Source organism: Rhinolophus ferrumequinum, chromosome 16 (genome assembly GCF_004115265.2).
Source record: "Rhinolophus ferrumequinum isolate MPI-CBG mRhiFer1 chromosome 16, mRhiFer1_v1.p, whole genome shotgun sequence".
NCBI classification, from domain to species: Eukaryota; Metazoa; Chordata; class Mammalia; order Chiroptera; family Rhinolophidae; genus Rhinolophus; species Rhinolophus ferrumequinum.
The window spans coordinates 38,915,892-38,933,633 of NC_046299.1; the positions used below are offsets into that span (position 1 = coordinate 38,915,892).

Sequence of the window (17,742 nt, forward strand, 5' to 3'; positions counted from 1 at the left end):
AAATATAACACTTTCGGCATCAAACTTTAATAAACTGTCTGTTAACATCTAATCTAACTCAGCTTGAGAATATTAACTTTTTCCAGTGGGAAGAAGATTCTCCATGATGCACATGTAAAGAATGGCAAAACCATGCTCTGCTCTAATATCCCATGAACCATTTTAAGCTCTTTACAACCTTCCCATTTGATCTAGCTACGAAGGTGTGACTTGATACCGTCTCTGAATCCCACCAAGGTCTCTCTTTTTTTTCCCACTCCAGAAGACTAGTACTTATGGACTTGCGTTTCCCCAAGTGTGGTTCACTATATTCCTGCCACACTGGGTTTCTTGAACCTCAAAGTCATTCCTGAGACTTTGCATTTGCTATTTGCTCTGCCTGGAAAACTTTACCTTTAATCTTATCAATGTGTCTTATTAATGAAAATTCTGCAGGTCTTAGCTCATCTTTAGTTCCTCAAAGTACCTTTCCCAGATTACTTAAAATAAAGTGTCTCTCTCTCTCTCTCCCTCTCCTCTATCGGTCACTATCAGATTACCCTCTTCCATTTTGATTACCAAGATCTGAAGTTATCCTTCTTATTTGTATATGTATTGCCCTATTTTATGACCCCCTTCACCAGAATGTTAAGACCCATGAAAGGAGCAGGGGTATATGTTGTCGTTCTTTGCTGTATCTCCTGCTCCTAGAACAGAGTCTGGCACATGATAGGCCCTCACTAGTGGGATAATATAAAGAAAAAGGAAAAGAGAGAAAAGGAAAGGAAGCCAAGAGGGATGAAGGAAGAAAAACCAAGAGACAGAGAGGGAATGAGGTCAGTTCAGCGTCTATTGGAATTGCCAGAGCTACATCAACTCTCAAGAGTTCCTCCTTGCCTTGTCTACTTTTTGTAGGGTAAAAAAGTCATGTTAGGTTTTAAATGCAAAGCTGTCTCCCTTAAGAAATTCACCTGTACTGTGAAATACAAATATGTTAGAGCAGCTATTTTCTCTGCTTATTAGTTCGCACTGTGTGTGTGTGTGTGTGTGTGGTGTGTGTGTGTGTGTGTGTGTGTGTGTGTGCGTATGTAAGTTCTATTCTATTCAACTCACATTGATTGCCTGCTGGATCCAGTTTTCTCAGCCCTCTTATTTATTGCTTCTCTCACTTAAGCCCCATGACCTTTTCTCAATCTGTATGTCTCTACATAAAACAAAATATAATTTAAATAACCTCTTTCCATTTTATGTTTCAAATTTTGAGCAAAAAAAATCAATTACTAAATGATTTTTGCATATTTCAGTCAGCATATTTTGTCGTCATGGGATTTCTTCTATTGATTTTCTTTTCCATAATTACACTAAATTAAGCCAAACCGTTTTTTAGCAAAGAGCTCCCATAACTTAATTTAACATTGACCACACTGTCCCCCATGCATGAATGTTGCAACTCTTTTGAAACTGGATAGACTTTAAACCAAACCTGCCCCCATCACATATTAACAATCCTGAGTTCTGCATAATGAAGTCAACATTTCTAATCTTATTTCACCACAAAACCCTTTTAGGTTAACAGGTAATATCTATTAACATCTCAGCAGTACAATAGAATTAAGAGGTAATATAGTGTAGAGGTAAAAAGCATAAACTACCTGGGCGGTCATTCCAGCTTTCCATCTACTAGCTGCGTAACCTCAGGCAATTTACTTAACCTCTCTCTGTCTTACTTTCCTCATCTCCAAAATGCCAATGATAATTAAAATGAGCTCATACATTTATTGTTGGGGATCAAATGAGGCTTCATATGTAAATTCCTTAGAACAGTTCCTGACCCATGACAAGCACTACTGGGTAAAGTTTATTGTTAGAACAGCCTTCTCTGGATTCACTATAAGAAAAAGAAGTTCCAGAGATACAAGCAGATGTAAAGTGGACTTGTCATTACTGGTCTAAAAATCCAACAGGGCTGCTTCACCCATATCTCTGGCATTTCGACAGAAGCTTCTGCTTCCCTCTGCAGCAGAGAACCTCAGGAACGAGTGACATGCTCAGATGTATGACATGTTAAGATTGAGATGCCAGAAGCAGGGAGTGTGGCACGTGCAGTAGACTCTAGATCTTGAGCATTTCCAGTCTAGAGCTAAGGACAACGCTTTTAAATGAACTGCCACCATTTATTCTCCTTTGGGCGTACTCCCAGTACACTAATGCCTTTAGGACCTAGACGCTGCCACCCTCTTGTCTGTTCTCTTCCTAAGGACTAGGTATGGCTGATGATCTGCTAAGAGACTTCTCCAAAGCAGTCCTCTTTTTTATGCTCTATGCACACATGGATATGTCTCCATCCCTCTGTGATGCCCAACCCTGATGTCGACAGCTGTTGAAATGTTCCCCATCACCATTAACATATCTGTCATACCTGTACAGCAACAGTTATAACCTGTACAGCTGGCTGACACCACTTCCCACCCGCAGACAAATCGAAGTCCCAGGTCCTAGACCTGACAGTACATGCCATCTCCCTGTATATATGACTGAGGATGGCCCTGAAAACATCCTCCCCAACCCGGACCAAATCGAACGTGGCTCACTCAAGTCAAATTGATCTGAAGTTTGGATCTGGAGCTAGAGGTGGTGCGGAGGTATGTCCAAACAAAGTTGACAATCTTAAGCAGCCAAAATTTTCAGAGAGCAGAAAGGCTCAATATTAAGAAGCTGACATCAACCATCAAATTCAGAACTCTTCATGAGGCATGACAGATTCTCCAAACTTCTGATCCTTTTTTGAGAAGCCTGTGGGGTCTTCCTATTTAAACTGCATTACACCTGAAATGCTGTATCATCTCAGGTTGGACAAAAAAGCTACATGTGTATTTCAGTGATTCTCGAGTCTGCAGAATCACCTGTTTCTGCTGATCAGCCAAGTATGGGAAGCCATGAGCATTCACCGGTTTATACAGGTCCCTGATTCACATGTATTTGGTTCTGTTACTTGTACCTAATGATATGTTCCCATCAGCAACAGCTGTAAGCTGAGTAAAACACACCCTGCTATGGTCTGAATATTTGTGTCCTCCCCACCCCCCGGCAAAATTCATATGTTGAAGTCCTAATGCCCAATGTGATGGTATTTGGAGGTGTAGTTTTTGGGAGGTAATTATTAATAGGTTTAGATGAGGTCGTGAGAGTGGGATGCCTATGATGAGATTAGTGCCCTTAGAAGAGAAGATAGAGACCAGAGCCGTCTCTCTTTCTGTCATGTGAGCATACAGCAAGGAAGAGGGTCCTCTGCAAATCAGGAAGCGGGGCCTCACCAGACACTGAATCTGCCAGCACCTTGATCTTAGACTTCCCAGCTTCCAGAAGTGTGAGAAAGAAACACTTATTATTTTAGCCACCAAGTCTATATGATATTTTGTTATGGTAGCCTGAGCTGACTGAGGCATGTACCCTTCCCAGGTAGACACACTCATAATCTTAGAGCATGAGTATATTAAAGAGATACCCATGGAATTTTGATATTTCCCATACTCTATGTCTGGAAATCACTCTCATATACAAAACATGCCTAATAGATGCTTATTGGAGCCATTAGCTAAGCTGCCTGTGCGTATAAAGATAATTGTAATTTTTAATAGGTAAGTACCTTGTTTTCTTTCTCTCTCAGTGAATTTGAAATTCATCAGCAGAGAAAAACTCAATAAATTTAATATCAATAAGTTGCAAACAGAGATGTAGCCTTTGGAAACTCATGTTTAGATTATTTCTCCTTTCCATTTTTCTATCACAAGGCTTTGCAATGTCTAGTAGGTCTTGTTAGACTTCAGCATTCTTGTTGCTACAATAGGGAACAATGATATCTCACCCTATCTCACAGAGTTATTATAGAGAACAAATTAAAAAAACATACAAATGCCCAGAAAGTCTAAAATATTCTATCTACTCAAAATGGAATTTCCCTTAGTGCAATTTTTACCATCATTACTATCAAGAAAGTGGGTATTTAATTTTTAAGTTCATTGTTTCACTAGGTTACTGTTGACGCAAATCAATTCTAGTAAGGGGGCCCAAGAGAGCAAGAATAGCCTGTTTTTTAAGTCTCTTACTAGCAAACACTAAGTTGATATGCAAATAAATATAATAAATAATATGATAAACATAGTGTTTACTAATTGCTTTGGCTATGACCATAAAATAACCAAGGCATCCAGTTCATTAATTTTCATGCTCTAACTCCAAATATTGCAAGTAAATCAGTTGTGTGATACACAATATCAATTATTGCATCAGTCACCATTATAGACATGGCCTAGTATTCAACACTTCAGGTACTATGTTTATTTCCAAGATGATATTAGTTATGCCTTTGGGTAAATCATTCCTATTATCAGAGAACGGGGGCAATTCTGTAGTTTCTTAGTTGGGTTAGGGGCAACTGACAACCCTTCAGAAGCATGAAGAAAGTCAAGTTTTGAAGATCTGCATAGAAATGTAAGTATATCATCACCCCCTGAGATAATAAACCTTACTATACTGAAATGAAATCGAGTCCCTGGCAATACTGCACCAAGCACACTGACACATTTTTGTTATTATAATTTCATGTGGCATTCTCTAAGGACATGCAGTACCTGTCACATTTCAAGACTGTAAATAATTCCTTAACCTTAATCAAAAAAGCTAAAGAATGTTCCCCTACCCAGCTCCCTATTTCATTAAAAAGAGAAAGCCTTTGCTTAAAGCATCGCTTTGTTTGGAAATCAAATTATCCATTGTAAAATAACACTGAAATTTATAGCATATTAAAAGTACCCTCTTTGGAATTATTTTCATCATATTACTGAGAATACAACATTGTGGGTGACTCTGTGGAAATAAATAATTCACTAGCAAGTTACAATGTCTCTTTTTGAATTTAATCGTCGAGGCTAAGATATCATGTTCTTTTATGGGGGTAAAAAACCTTCGCATTAGACTTCACTTTCATGAAAAAACAGAAATTTTTGAATGTATGCAAAATTTAAAGTTGCCAAGTCACTGACAGAGTAGCTAGTAAGAGATGATTTTACGCTTCTGTGAAAAAGCCTCTAGCTGACGCTCATTATGTGTCACGTGAGCCAGCTAATTTATAGTTTGTCTCTGCCAAATGGAGAGATGGGGCTTGGCTGAAGCACCAAAGTACAGCCAGCTTTCCAAAGATTCTTTAATGCAAATGCTATCTTTGTAATCTTTGTAGATGAAAATAATAAATATTTTAAGCAATCAAGTACCTTTGCAAACAATTTTCACCTTTTGCATAATGTGGGAAATTTTTCTAATCATATTTTAGTCAGTAAATTTTTTAATAAAAGCATTTTTACCTGAAGTCAAAAATCTAGTATAAAAATGTATAATTGTCAGAAAGAAAAAAAAAAGTATTTCTCAATTCTATGAGTTAAATGTAGTAACCGACTTCTACCTGTACATCTAGTAGCCATTTATGTTCAATTTAAAAGTTTACCAGTCAGGGTTTGATTAGAGAAAACAAAATGCATTCTAGCGGGTTTAAGCAGAAAGAGTAACTGAACTCCTTACAGAATTACCAGGTGACTGAAGTAAGAGAGCTTCATGGTCTGAGCTTCCAGGATAGACTTTCAAAGCCACACAATAGGGCTGGGTCACCAAAAGGGCTGCTGACCCCTCGCAAGATCAGAAGAGCCCATAGCAAGTTAAAAAGCCACAAGTCTAGTTGCCAATTGCAAAATAACCACCTGTTCTGCTTAGGCAGCCACCAGTCAAATGGGGAAGCCATTCTACAGGAACAGTCAGAAACTAACTTCCTCTCTAAAGAAAAGAGATTCCAGAGTGAAGGTACCTGGTCACAGCAAAAAGAAACTGAGTCACCTTGAGAAACTAATTTAATATCCATCATATTTAATAATACCCAGTTCCATGTTGTATATGGTTCTTAGCTTGTTCCTAAAAGTATTTACCTCCCTCTGGAAATTATCAAAGTTATTGGACAATTTCCTGAACCAAAATGCTGGGAAAATTCAGGATTGCTAATAGTCACAGATATACCATTTCTTTTTACTAAAAAATTTAAGTATAATTATTAATTCTAGGATACTGTTTATAAATTGTGGCATATAAAAATATTGCTAACTGGTATGCAGAGGACTATGTGTCAGCAGACCGTAACACCCAAGAGTTGAAAACGACCTTAAAGATCAGCTGGTGCACCCACCTTCCAGGCAAGCATGTCTGAAGGGTGGTCACTCAGACATGCTTGGGCACGCACTGGTAAGGGGCACTGTGGTAAATGCATGATTAGTCTGTTGCTAACTTCTCCTTGCTGTCATCACTCACCAGGTGGAGTGTATTTCTCCACCCCTTCTCTTTTCTCCAATCTAAAACAATTAGTTTCCTGATATGGTTCTACAATGTCTTTCCCATTTTTTGTCAGTTATAAGAGCAGACATTGTTGGTGCCATGCCAAGGTTTTCAGAATACCTTTTACCAGTTATTGGGTCTGTTGCCACTAAGAACACTTCCCTGCCACCTTCTCTAAAGGAGGACATTTGGGTGATGGAAGCTGTTTGCCCAGAAACATATGCCAGGTTATAACTAACTACCCCCATTATGTCTGGTAGCCAATGACTTTTTGGTATGAGGAGTACAAAAGCCCAACTCTCGTTACAGTTGAGAACTTGCCACAAAATCAGACGGAGGCCAGATTTCACCTGGAAACACCTCTTTGGCTAGCGTCTCTCTCCTGCTTTCTAGCTTCCTTTCAGGTTTCTAGTGAAAGCACTGCTTCAAATCACTCTTAAAGAAATCTTTATCTCGGGCACAATTTTTTGTGAGCTAACCCCAAAACTGCTCCTCCTCCAGAGCATTCTCAGAGATGTTTTCTAAGCCCACTTCTCTGCTCAGTCTGTATCTTCTGGCACAGGGAATGACACATAGGATGCACTCAAAAATATCTAAAGAATGAGTATCGATAGCACTTTTCACTGAAGAGTAAAAACTTATTGTTGTTATTGCTTGGCAGATTTCTGTGACTCTTGTCCTTAGCATCTCTGACCATGAGATCATAGCTATCTTCCTCTGAATTGTTTTGTAGTCTTGAAATATAAACATTGCATATCCTATACGTATTGGATTTCTTGATAAACACAATTTTTAAACCACAGTATTACAGTATTATACAACAAATTTACTTCTTCCCTAGGACTTGTATAGTGCTTTTCTGCAGACTTTTTTTAATAAAAAGACAAGAATATTGGATGAGAGCCCGAAAGGGAAATATTGCCTTTATTTTGTGTTACAACATGTAGACTGCAACAGAATTCAATACCTAGGCAGACAGACACGCTAGATAGATACTATTACAGTTCTGTAGTCTAGGATGAAGAAGAAAGCTACCTCAATTCTACTAGGGCCCATGACAATCTCACTAGAATAGCTGAAGTATTTCCCATATCCAGGTGACATATGTGAACATTATACAGGATGTCCTGGGTCCCTTCATCTCTTTTGTGAATGACAGAATAAACATAAGGAAATATAATATTAGACAAATACATAAATGCAAGCTTTTCAGATATGCAGTGCCATAAGACCCAGAGCAACATTTTCTGCTGGTCTTTTCTTTCTTCCCTTTTTCCCCATAAAACTATTTCTTTATCTCTATGAAAGGACATTTGACTGCAAGTTTCTTTTCAGCTGTTTTTTGTTTTAATTATCCTTATGTAGCCAAAAGTTCTCTGCTCAAACTGAAAACAACTGTAGCACACTGCTCATGCCAGCCTACTTAAGAAACAGAGTAATTTTTAAAATGCCAGGGGCCTGCCTTGGTCTGCCTTCTTCTCCTGGTTAGGATTTTTTCCTTTATCCTGTTTCCTTTATTTCCTCTTATTTGCTCATTTCTTCTTATTTTCTTATTTCCTTTATCCTCTTATCCCCTTTCTATGGTGTAGAGTCATTTTGTATCTTTGGGCTGTAAGCTTCTTAAAGACTTCTTTGTAACTAGAATCTAGATGATGACAGACATTCTAAGAAGTCAGGAGCAACAGAGCTATATGTATAGAATATTTGCACTTGGGGGATGTAATGCAGTTGTATGTATATCAGAACTTAAGGAATTAAATGAAATAGTGGTATTCAATAGTGGTAGTACAGATGCACAATTCACAACTAAAAGGGAATACAAAATATTTATAAGGCATCCTCTAAGAAAGAAGAAAGTGGTATGATACTGAAATCATTATGAAACAAAAAGAGGGCCAGAGATTCTTTTTTCATGCAATATTTACGAAATGTGTTACTCAAAGAATGTTAAACATCACTACAAACAGAGAAATATATGGTTGAAACTTTAATAATATAGTAAAGCCACACATAAAATATGGTAGTATTATTATATCTATTACTCTGACCAGTCACTTTTTAAAGAGTATGTAAATTCAATACAGGCAAATTTGTACTTGTGTTATGTGAATGCACGTAACTTTTGAGCAATTTTATACAGAATTGCTAGTTGCTATGAAGAGAGTAAGAAAGCCCTCTGAACAAGCCACATAAAGATGATCCTTATGTTAAACCAGAAATGACAAACTAATACAAAATTTTTTTCAGAGAAGTAGTATTTAGGAATCTTTTTATCTGCAAAAAGAGATTGCTGAATTAATACCAGTTGCTTTTGTTGAATCCTTTTATATACTGTCTCTAGATGTTTCTATCAGTTCTTGAATACATTTTTCATTTCTATAAATTTGCATTGTACATTTAGTTTCTATAAATTTGTAGTATACATTGGAGGCAATGCCACTGACACATTTGCATAAATCTATAGAAAGGGAATATTCTGAGGTAAAGGATATAAAGAACCTCATACTTAGAGGAAAACGTATTAACAGTCATATTAAAAATCTCATCACAACTTAAAATAGAATACTATAAAACCGATTCAGTAAAGCATTTCATTTTGAATACATGAATAAGAAACATGGTACAATATCCTCTCCTAAGAGTTTTAACATTAACCCAGAAGCAGCAGACAGAAAAAACAGAATTTGAAATCCTCTGACAGCTCAAAACTATACCAGCTTTACATTACCGGTAAGTGTTTTCGATGTAAAATCAACTATCATGACCATGATCTAGGAAAGAGGAACAGAAACTGCGACCGAATTTATTATTCTACCATAGCCTGGGAGAAATTCCCTGAGAACAGAACACCAATTATTTGGTTGTTTTCAGCAACTTCATTAACTGATCATGAGGCCTCAGAACACTACTCGAATCTCAGATTCCATCTGTCATCTGTAAGCATCCTGCCTACATCACATGGGTGAAGGGAAAATAAGAAAACAGATATGAATGTGCTTTGAAAATGCTAATGTTAGTAGCAATAAAGACAGTGAGCCTGCCTGGCCTGGCCTCAGCCTCCCCCCATGGATTGTGCCTTTTTCTACATTGTCCCTTGGCCTCTGGACTCCATGCATATGCCACCTTCTTTCAGTTCCCCATCCCCCCACCCAACTACCCCCCCCCCAGTCACTCTGCCACTGGCTCTTTGCCCATTATGTCCTTTCATCTGGAACACGCTTCACCTCTGTGTCCCACCCACAAGCCCTACCCTCTCGGCAACCTCCTCTATCTAGCCCATTTCCATTCATCCTTCAGACCTTGGCTCAAACATTATTTCATTAAGAGAATCTTCTTAAGTCAAGGTTTCTCTTTCATACCCCTTTCTTTTTTATTATTAAAGTTTATTGGTGCGACAATAGTTAATAAATTTACATAGGTTTCAGGTGTACATTTCTGTAATACATCATCTACACATCATGCTGAGTGTTCACCACACAGAGTCAGTTCTCCTTTCATGAGGGTAAACGGGATCTTTCATACATTTTTAAGACATCACTAACATTCCTTCAGAGCATTTAGCTCAGTTTTAACTTCCATTCATTTATGATTATTTGCTTGATTTTTCTTTTCCCCCTAATTTGAAGAAAGTAGGGCAGGATATGCTTGTCATTTTATCCCCAAAACTTAGTATAGTAACTGACACAATAAGTAGCTCAGTTAACCAGATGGATAAAGTATAAATATCCACAGGCTTTACTCCCTCACCATATGTAGGCATTTGCTAAAGTGCCACCTTCTTAGTTATGCAACTTATTATGAGATGTGCAACTTATAATCAGTATGATATGGATCTTCTTATTCTGGAGCTTTCTGCCAAAGTTATCTCTTCTCATTAGCATGGCCTCATGTTGCCTGCCCCCACCATCCCAATTCCCAAGAAATATCATCTGGGCAATTTCAGTTAGCGTGCCTTTATTTTTTTACTAACTACACGCAAAATTTCATGCTAACAACATTGGTTTTAAAAAAGGGTGAATACAAAAATATTTAATACAGACTCACTTATCTCAAGTTCACATGAAGAGCTATAATATAATTTGCTATATGATATATGCTGAGAAATATACAAAATAATTGCTATAGAAAATTAGAGGATAGATTGTTTGCTGATTCAGTGAACAAGACATCATAGCCTTAGTGAAGGCTGACTTTCATTGAACAAAGGCAAATGGTTTGAGACAACTCTATAGAGAGAGGGCAATGTCTGTACACTAAAAATCATTGGAATTCACCTCCTCTCCCAAAAGGAAAAAAAATCCAATGAAGCTACATGACCTTTTCAAAATAAGTTAGACCATTAAAAGATAGGATTCTTCTGATCAAACCTCTCTTTCTCCCCCTGAACCAAAAAGAAAAAAATACATATATATTCTCTCTATATATATATAGAGAGAGAGAGAGAGAGAGAGAGAGACAGAGACAGAGAGAGAGAGAGAGACAGAGAGTGAGACAGAGAGAGAAGACAGAGAGAGACAAGAAAAGGTATACACATTTTAAGAAAGGAAAAAACTGTATTAAAATTATGCTGATGGTAATCACTTTGAGCACCTCTTGTAATTGCAGAAGTCAAACGTGACTTGTATTCATCTTTTGTTATCAGTACATATTGAGTATTACAATTTTAATACAGTTTTTTCCCTTCTTAAAATGTGCGGACATTTTATTGGCACCCTCTCTGTGTGTGTGTGTGTGTGTGTGTGTGTGTGTGTGTGTGTGTGTATAAAACAGTCTAAAGTCAAAACTCACTTCAAACAATTTTTGGACACACAATAAATAAATAAATAGAAATAAGTAAATAAAACTACACATATGATTCATTAGGATTAATTAATGAAAAGTCATTTCCATCTAATGAAATGGAATTTATACTTTTTAAAAGGAAAACCAGTTTTCTTAAACTTTCATGTACTTACAAGAACTAGAAAGAGGCTTACCAATTATTATGTAGGAAAAGACTTACAATTACATTAGAATGTTTTTCATTAGAATATGTTATATTAAATATTGTTCTTATATTCTTTGAAAATTCTCTATAGTAGTTTTAAATATTTCCTTTATAATCTTTAATTACTGATATTGTAGCCAATCTTTTATCTACAATTAATATTAAAATAAATTTCAGTGCAGCTATTACTTTTAAAATGACATACTGTGTTTTAAAAATATTTAAATAGTGATTTTATAATTAGTTAAATTTCAACCAATGTTTTTAATATGCAGAAATAAATTTCATGGGAATTGTATTTTAGTGAAATGAAATCTTACTATCTTTACAGCTGATTTGGAAAAAAAAAAGTTTCTCAGTTCACATAGAAACACTGCAGATGCAGAAGCCATGGTCACTTAGAGCTTGAGACATGTTTATCAGTTAGACTGTGTCAGAAACAGAATCTCATTTTAACAGAGATAAACCAGGCTGGTTTTAGAGAAGCCTTCCCAGTCAACAGTGCCAGAAACCTGTGAACTCAAGAATTCCCAAGATAACTTTGACACTATACATTTTAAGAGGGAGCATAGCATGTCCTAATTACGACACTGGCATCTCCAGGCAGTTATGAACCCAGGTTGCTATAGGTTATGGCTCCCTAAGTTTCGTACCAAGTACCTGAATGACCCTTCATTAGCCAAGGAGCTAAGAAGTACTAACTTTCCCTGGATGGAGTTAGCTTTACTTGGAAGTGAGGACACACTATTTCTTTTTATCTGGTTCAGGTATAAATGATAGTGCATTAACTCAACTTTCCTGGTTTGCCAGACAAAGTTTGCAGATTTATTGTTCAATCCTTGTGCTTTAATTTGATTATTATTATACAATTTATTTTCTCTTTAAATGAATGGCAAAATTTTTTTCTTTGATGGGGAGCTAGGGAATTAAAGTATTAATGCTTTGAGAAAAATATTTTAATTTCTGACTGATCTTTATAAGGCTGATAAATCTTTCCACCAGGATACTTTGATGGTGGAAACAAAAATTATTATAGCCTTTTGGGAATGCATTAAAGAATTAATCAATTAAAATTTCTGGGATGTTATCTCATTTCTGGGGCCTTATCCCATAGACAAAGGCACTACTACAAAAGATACATGTAAAGGGCAGTTTACAGCAACCTTGTTTCTGAGTGAAAAAATAATCGAATCCCAAAAAATTACATACCGTAGAATTCCATTTATATAACCACCTCAAAATATTTTAGAAACAGAGAACAGATTAGTAATTGAAAGGAGTTGGGGACGGCAGGGAAAGGAGATGGAGGGAGGAAGAGGGTATGACCATGGAAGGGCAACAGGAGGGATCCGTGTGGTGATGGAACTGTCATTATCTTAACTGTAGTCGTGAACACACAAACCTACATATGATAAAAATGGATGTGACAGAACTAAACACACACACACACACACACACACACACACACACACACACCTCACTTTCAAATAAGTACAAGTAAAAAGGAGGAAATCAGAAGAAGATCAGGGATTGTCAATATCCTAGTTGCGATATTGTACTATATAGTAGTGTGTTAGATGATGTTATCACTAGGGAAATCTTCAAATGCACATGAATCTACAATTATATCAAAATAAAAGTGATATTAAAAACAAAGTAATGCATACTCAAAAAAGTATGCAGGAATATGTGAACTGAAACATACGCCTTTAAAAATATATTTTATAAAATATTTCCTACTTTTTTATAATTCCTGCCCTCTAGTTTAGTTTGCAGTAGTCTGAACCAGAGAACATCTTAGGAAGGGCTTATAATTTATGTAACAAAATAAATGACAGTAAATAGCATCACAAGATACCATACTAGTGATAAAGAACATGAGATTTGGAGCAGAGTAACTAGGTTTAAATTTGGTCTTTGCTATTTCTTGGTTGCATTATCTTAGGTGAGTTATTTATCCTCTCTAATCTTCAATTTTCCTATCAGAAAATGGGGATAGTTATAGTATCTAAATCACTGGATGCTGTGAGGATCAAATGAAAGAATACATGGAAGGAAGGCATTTGGTACAGAGCTGGCACATAGCATATGTTCATTAAACTTAAATATGGCTTACATTTATATTTGTTATGGTGCTTGTTCTGGTGGCAGTACAGGTTGCATATGGATTCTGAATTATTGTTTAAGGAGGCTCTCTTTCTCTCTCTCACACACACACATATATATACATACACACACACTATTCAATCAAGAAAGGTTAGGTAATTGTGACAAGAAAATTCTTAATTGTTTAGAACCCCTGCATTCTGATTTAATCCATGGGAGGACAAATTTACATATCAAAAGTCAAGTATGAAATGGCACATGGGCTCCCAAATTAATGTGTCACATTTCTTACATATTATAGTGATGTTTCAAAGAGCTTTCTAGATTGGAATTGGGGAAGGTGACATCTAGCTTCACTCCTTGTACATCTTGCATATCAACACTTAACATCCACTTTCATGTAATGCCCACAACACTGTGGGGTAGATATTGTTATCATTTTACAGATGAGGAAACTGAGGCTTAGAAAAATTAAGCAATTTGCTCAAGGTCAGGGAGTTAAAAATCTAAAAGCAAAAACTTAAACACACATCTGGTCCTAAAGCCAATGTTCTTAATTATTCTATAAAACTAAATATCAAATCAGAAATTTATAAATTTTTGTGAATATTTTTCCTCTCTCGTCTGTGAGGTGGGTTGCCTCACATACACAGTATTTCACAAGACACTAGATGGGCTCCCAAAGTTTAAAACTTGACTTATTATAAAATCAACCATTTGGGAAATGCTACAGGATAACTAACTTATTTGTACACATATGGGCATGTCCTTTTGTAATGAAGATTTTATTTTTTACAAATTTAGATCCTCACATATTATGCTTGCTCAAAATATACTACCTTATGACCAGTTATGAAAGTTCATTGGTTCCTCATCAGTGTATCAGATTGGTCCAGTGCCTCACACCCTAATAGGAAGCAGAGCGATAGCCTAAAACTTATACATGGTTTTCATTTCTAATATTGTCACTTTAATGACAACCTTCCTTGTGCTAAACACATCCTATGTCTTGTCTATATGTCTTCTTTCATTTTACCTTTACCACACATTAAGAAAAGTACTTTTGTTATTCCCATTTAGCAGGTGAAAAAAACATGATGTTTCAAGAAGTCATGAACCTTGCTTAAGGTCACAAGATCTCAGTGTTCAGATGCCAGAGTCAATCCAGGTAGTATCATGCCTTAGCAGTGTTTGGTTTATAACCACTTATGATTTCCTGAGTCTTCTGCCCTCTCCTCGGCAATTTATTTCACCTCCCTAAGTTTCAGTTTATTCATCTATTAAATTTTAAAGTAATACTTTCCCTAATGAGAATTAAAAGAGATATTGCCTGTAAATCAAAATGTAGACAGAAATGTAGAATCTTCCCACCTCCGATCACTACCACCATAATTGCCAAAAGATGTCCTCCAATAGAAAAATATGGACCAGTGAATTGATTCTAAATATATAAAAATAGAAATATAAATAATACATATTCCTCCTGGGGCTATGAGAAGGAAAGCCAGAATGTTCTCCCTGGCTTGCACAATGCTGGCTCTTTCTTTCTTGGCCCATTCCTACTCCCGGAGCCAGAACACAGGCCAGACAGCTTTGAATGTAAGCCTGTGTTCACTCCTCAATCGGTCCCCACAAAGCAGTCTATGAGTTTCCAATTGTCTTAGTTAATCCTCTGAACGTGAAGACAATTCCAAAGGAGATGTCATTGGCAGTACATTTTTAAGCCTGGAAGCACTCGCCCTTCTGTCACAGCTCTACCATCTGGCAATAAATGCTCTCATGAATCTATGTACACTGTTCTAACAAATATGCCTCCCTCTTTGCACACAAGGAATAATCTGGTAAGTCTGGTGCCAGACAGGAGTACTAATGAACATGGGATATAGGGGATATACAATTATGCAATGACCCATCAGGGAAGACTGTAGCTTTGGCCCTGCAACGATCCCACAGAACATTGATTTACATAGAGAAATACAAATTACTGCCCACAGATAGTAAAGGCGAAGGATGACAGTGAGCAGATTTTTTCCTTATTCCCTCAGAAGTGATCATCTGGTTTCTCACTGCTTCTTGAACAGCCAAAGCCCAGGGTCCCTAGGTCTTTACCATCCATTTTATCTCAAAATTCTCTATATCTTGCCAACCCTTTCTATGTGACAGCTCTGGCTATGACCTTGAAGAACTGTTTCCAGCTGGTGACTAAGGTTTTCTACTAAAGAGCTCTGCCATTATCAAGCACATCTTGGATTCTATATGGAAAACCAATTTAAAAGTCTGTAACCAATTCAAGTTTTTAAAACCCAGCACCACTCATCTCATTAACTGGCATTATTTTATATACATTTATACACATTCATTCAGGAGCAGGTACAGAATATTACTCAATAAATTTTGAAGTAATAAATGAATAAAGTAATAAACTCAAACCTAAGTCCATTTGCTAGTTACTGGCCACTGAAAGTAAACAGTAAAGGAATGTGTTTGTGGACACTTTAGTGAGAAACATGACAGAGTAATAACTTCTGGATTCATTAAGATTTAATGAAAACCTCAATTGAGTTATACTAGTGTTGGTGGTTTATAGAGTAACCAAAGTAGAATGTACCAGTTTGCTGATTATTAATTCACATTAGACGTAAGATGATTTGTTAAGCTGCCTTGGAAAGATTATTTTTGACTCAGAAATGAAAATGAGTGTATGGCCCCAGGAGGGGCGGGTCCCGGGCTCAGGTGCAGCTGAGGCCGCTGGACTCTTGGGGACAGAAGAGAGTATCTGGGCCCGCCTAGCTAGGAGTCCCTGACTCAGAGTCTGCGCCGCGCGGGCAGGCAGTGGTGGGGGGACAGGGGGCTAGAGGACACTAAGAAACTGGCCCCTGGCTGGATAGAACTAACTAAAAATCCAGTGGATGCAGGTTTAGTAAATGACAATGATCTCTACCGATGGGAAGTCCTTATTATTGGTCCTCCAGATACACTTTATGAAGGTGGTGTTTTTAAGGCTCATCTCACTTTCCCAAAAGATTATCCCCTCCAGCCTCCTAAAATGAAGTTCATTAGAGAAATCTGCCATCCAATTGTTGATAAAAATGGTGATGCATGCATTTCTATTCTTGATGAGCCTGGGGAAGATAAATATGGGTATGAAACACCAGCGGAATGCTGGCTTCCCGTGTACACCGTGGAAAGCATCATGATGAGTGTTATTTCTATGCTGGCAGACCCTAAGGGAGACTCGGGTATTAATGTTGATGCTGTGAAAGACTGGAGGGAAGACTGAAATGGAGAATTCAAAAGGAAAGTTGCCCGCTGTATAAGAAAAAGCCACGAGACCGCTTTTGAGTGACATTTGTTGAACAGCTATAACATCTCTTAGGGTCTCCAATTGAGAAACATGGCCTGTTTTTCCTGCACTCTACCCACTTACTGCTGGACTTCTGTTGTAACAAGTTAGAAAACAACTGGCTGGAACTGGGCTGCAATAAAACATGTCAGTATCAATGCTGACAAGAGCCTAACAAGTGCCAACTTACAGATGATTACGCATTTTGAATTCTAATGAACTGTTTTAACCTTCAGGAAGAATTGTAAAGACCTGTGCATAGCACAATATGATCTGGAGAATATATATACTGTTCATGTATATCCATAAATACACCTTGTACCAAATAATGCTTTCTTGTGCTAGAATAAGAATCATGTAAATTCCAAAAGATTTTAGCAGGTTTTCTTCCTCTACTCATTGTTTCCTGTCAGTTTTAAAAGACTCCTTAAAGCATGTCAGATGAAAAGCAATTAGGATTAAAAATTTCCATTTAATTTTCTTTAAACCATTGAGGCTTCATTAAACTCTTTTCACTTACTAAACTTTTGTATCTTCTTTGTTTTGACACAGTCCCCTTTGCCTTTATCTCTTCTATCTGCCAGAAAGTTTCCAACTCATTTACATCAAATACTGAAATACTTAATAAGCAAATACTTGATTTTTAATGATGACTTCGAGGAGTGGTCATCACTAGGTGCTTTGTCCTTTTTGTATTCTAGTTGAACCCATCTCTTGGATTGGATGTAGCAATAACATTTTTTGGTTGTTCAGAGCTCTTGAACTGTCATTATCCCTGAGAACTGAAAAGAGTTGGTTCTGAATTCAACATACTGACATTTTCCCCAAAATATACAAAATTCTGATTTGGTTTTATTTTTGCTGCCCAGTTACCTAATGTTAAGATTGGATGAATAAAGCCTATAGGCTTTATTCAGCGCTACAGGCTTTCTGGGTTTGCTGTGAAAGATACTGT

At 37.0% G+C, this 17,742-nt stretch overlaps 1 pseudogene; it reads left to right on the forward strand.

The window, feature by feature from the left end:
* The first annotated feature begins 2,519 nt into the window (after positions 1–2,519).
* LOC117035859 (ubiquitin-conjugating enzyme E2 G1-like) lies at positions 2,520–16,790 on the forward strand (annotated as a pseudogene).
* Positions 16,791–17,742: the final 952 nt, after the last annotated feature.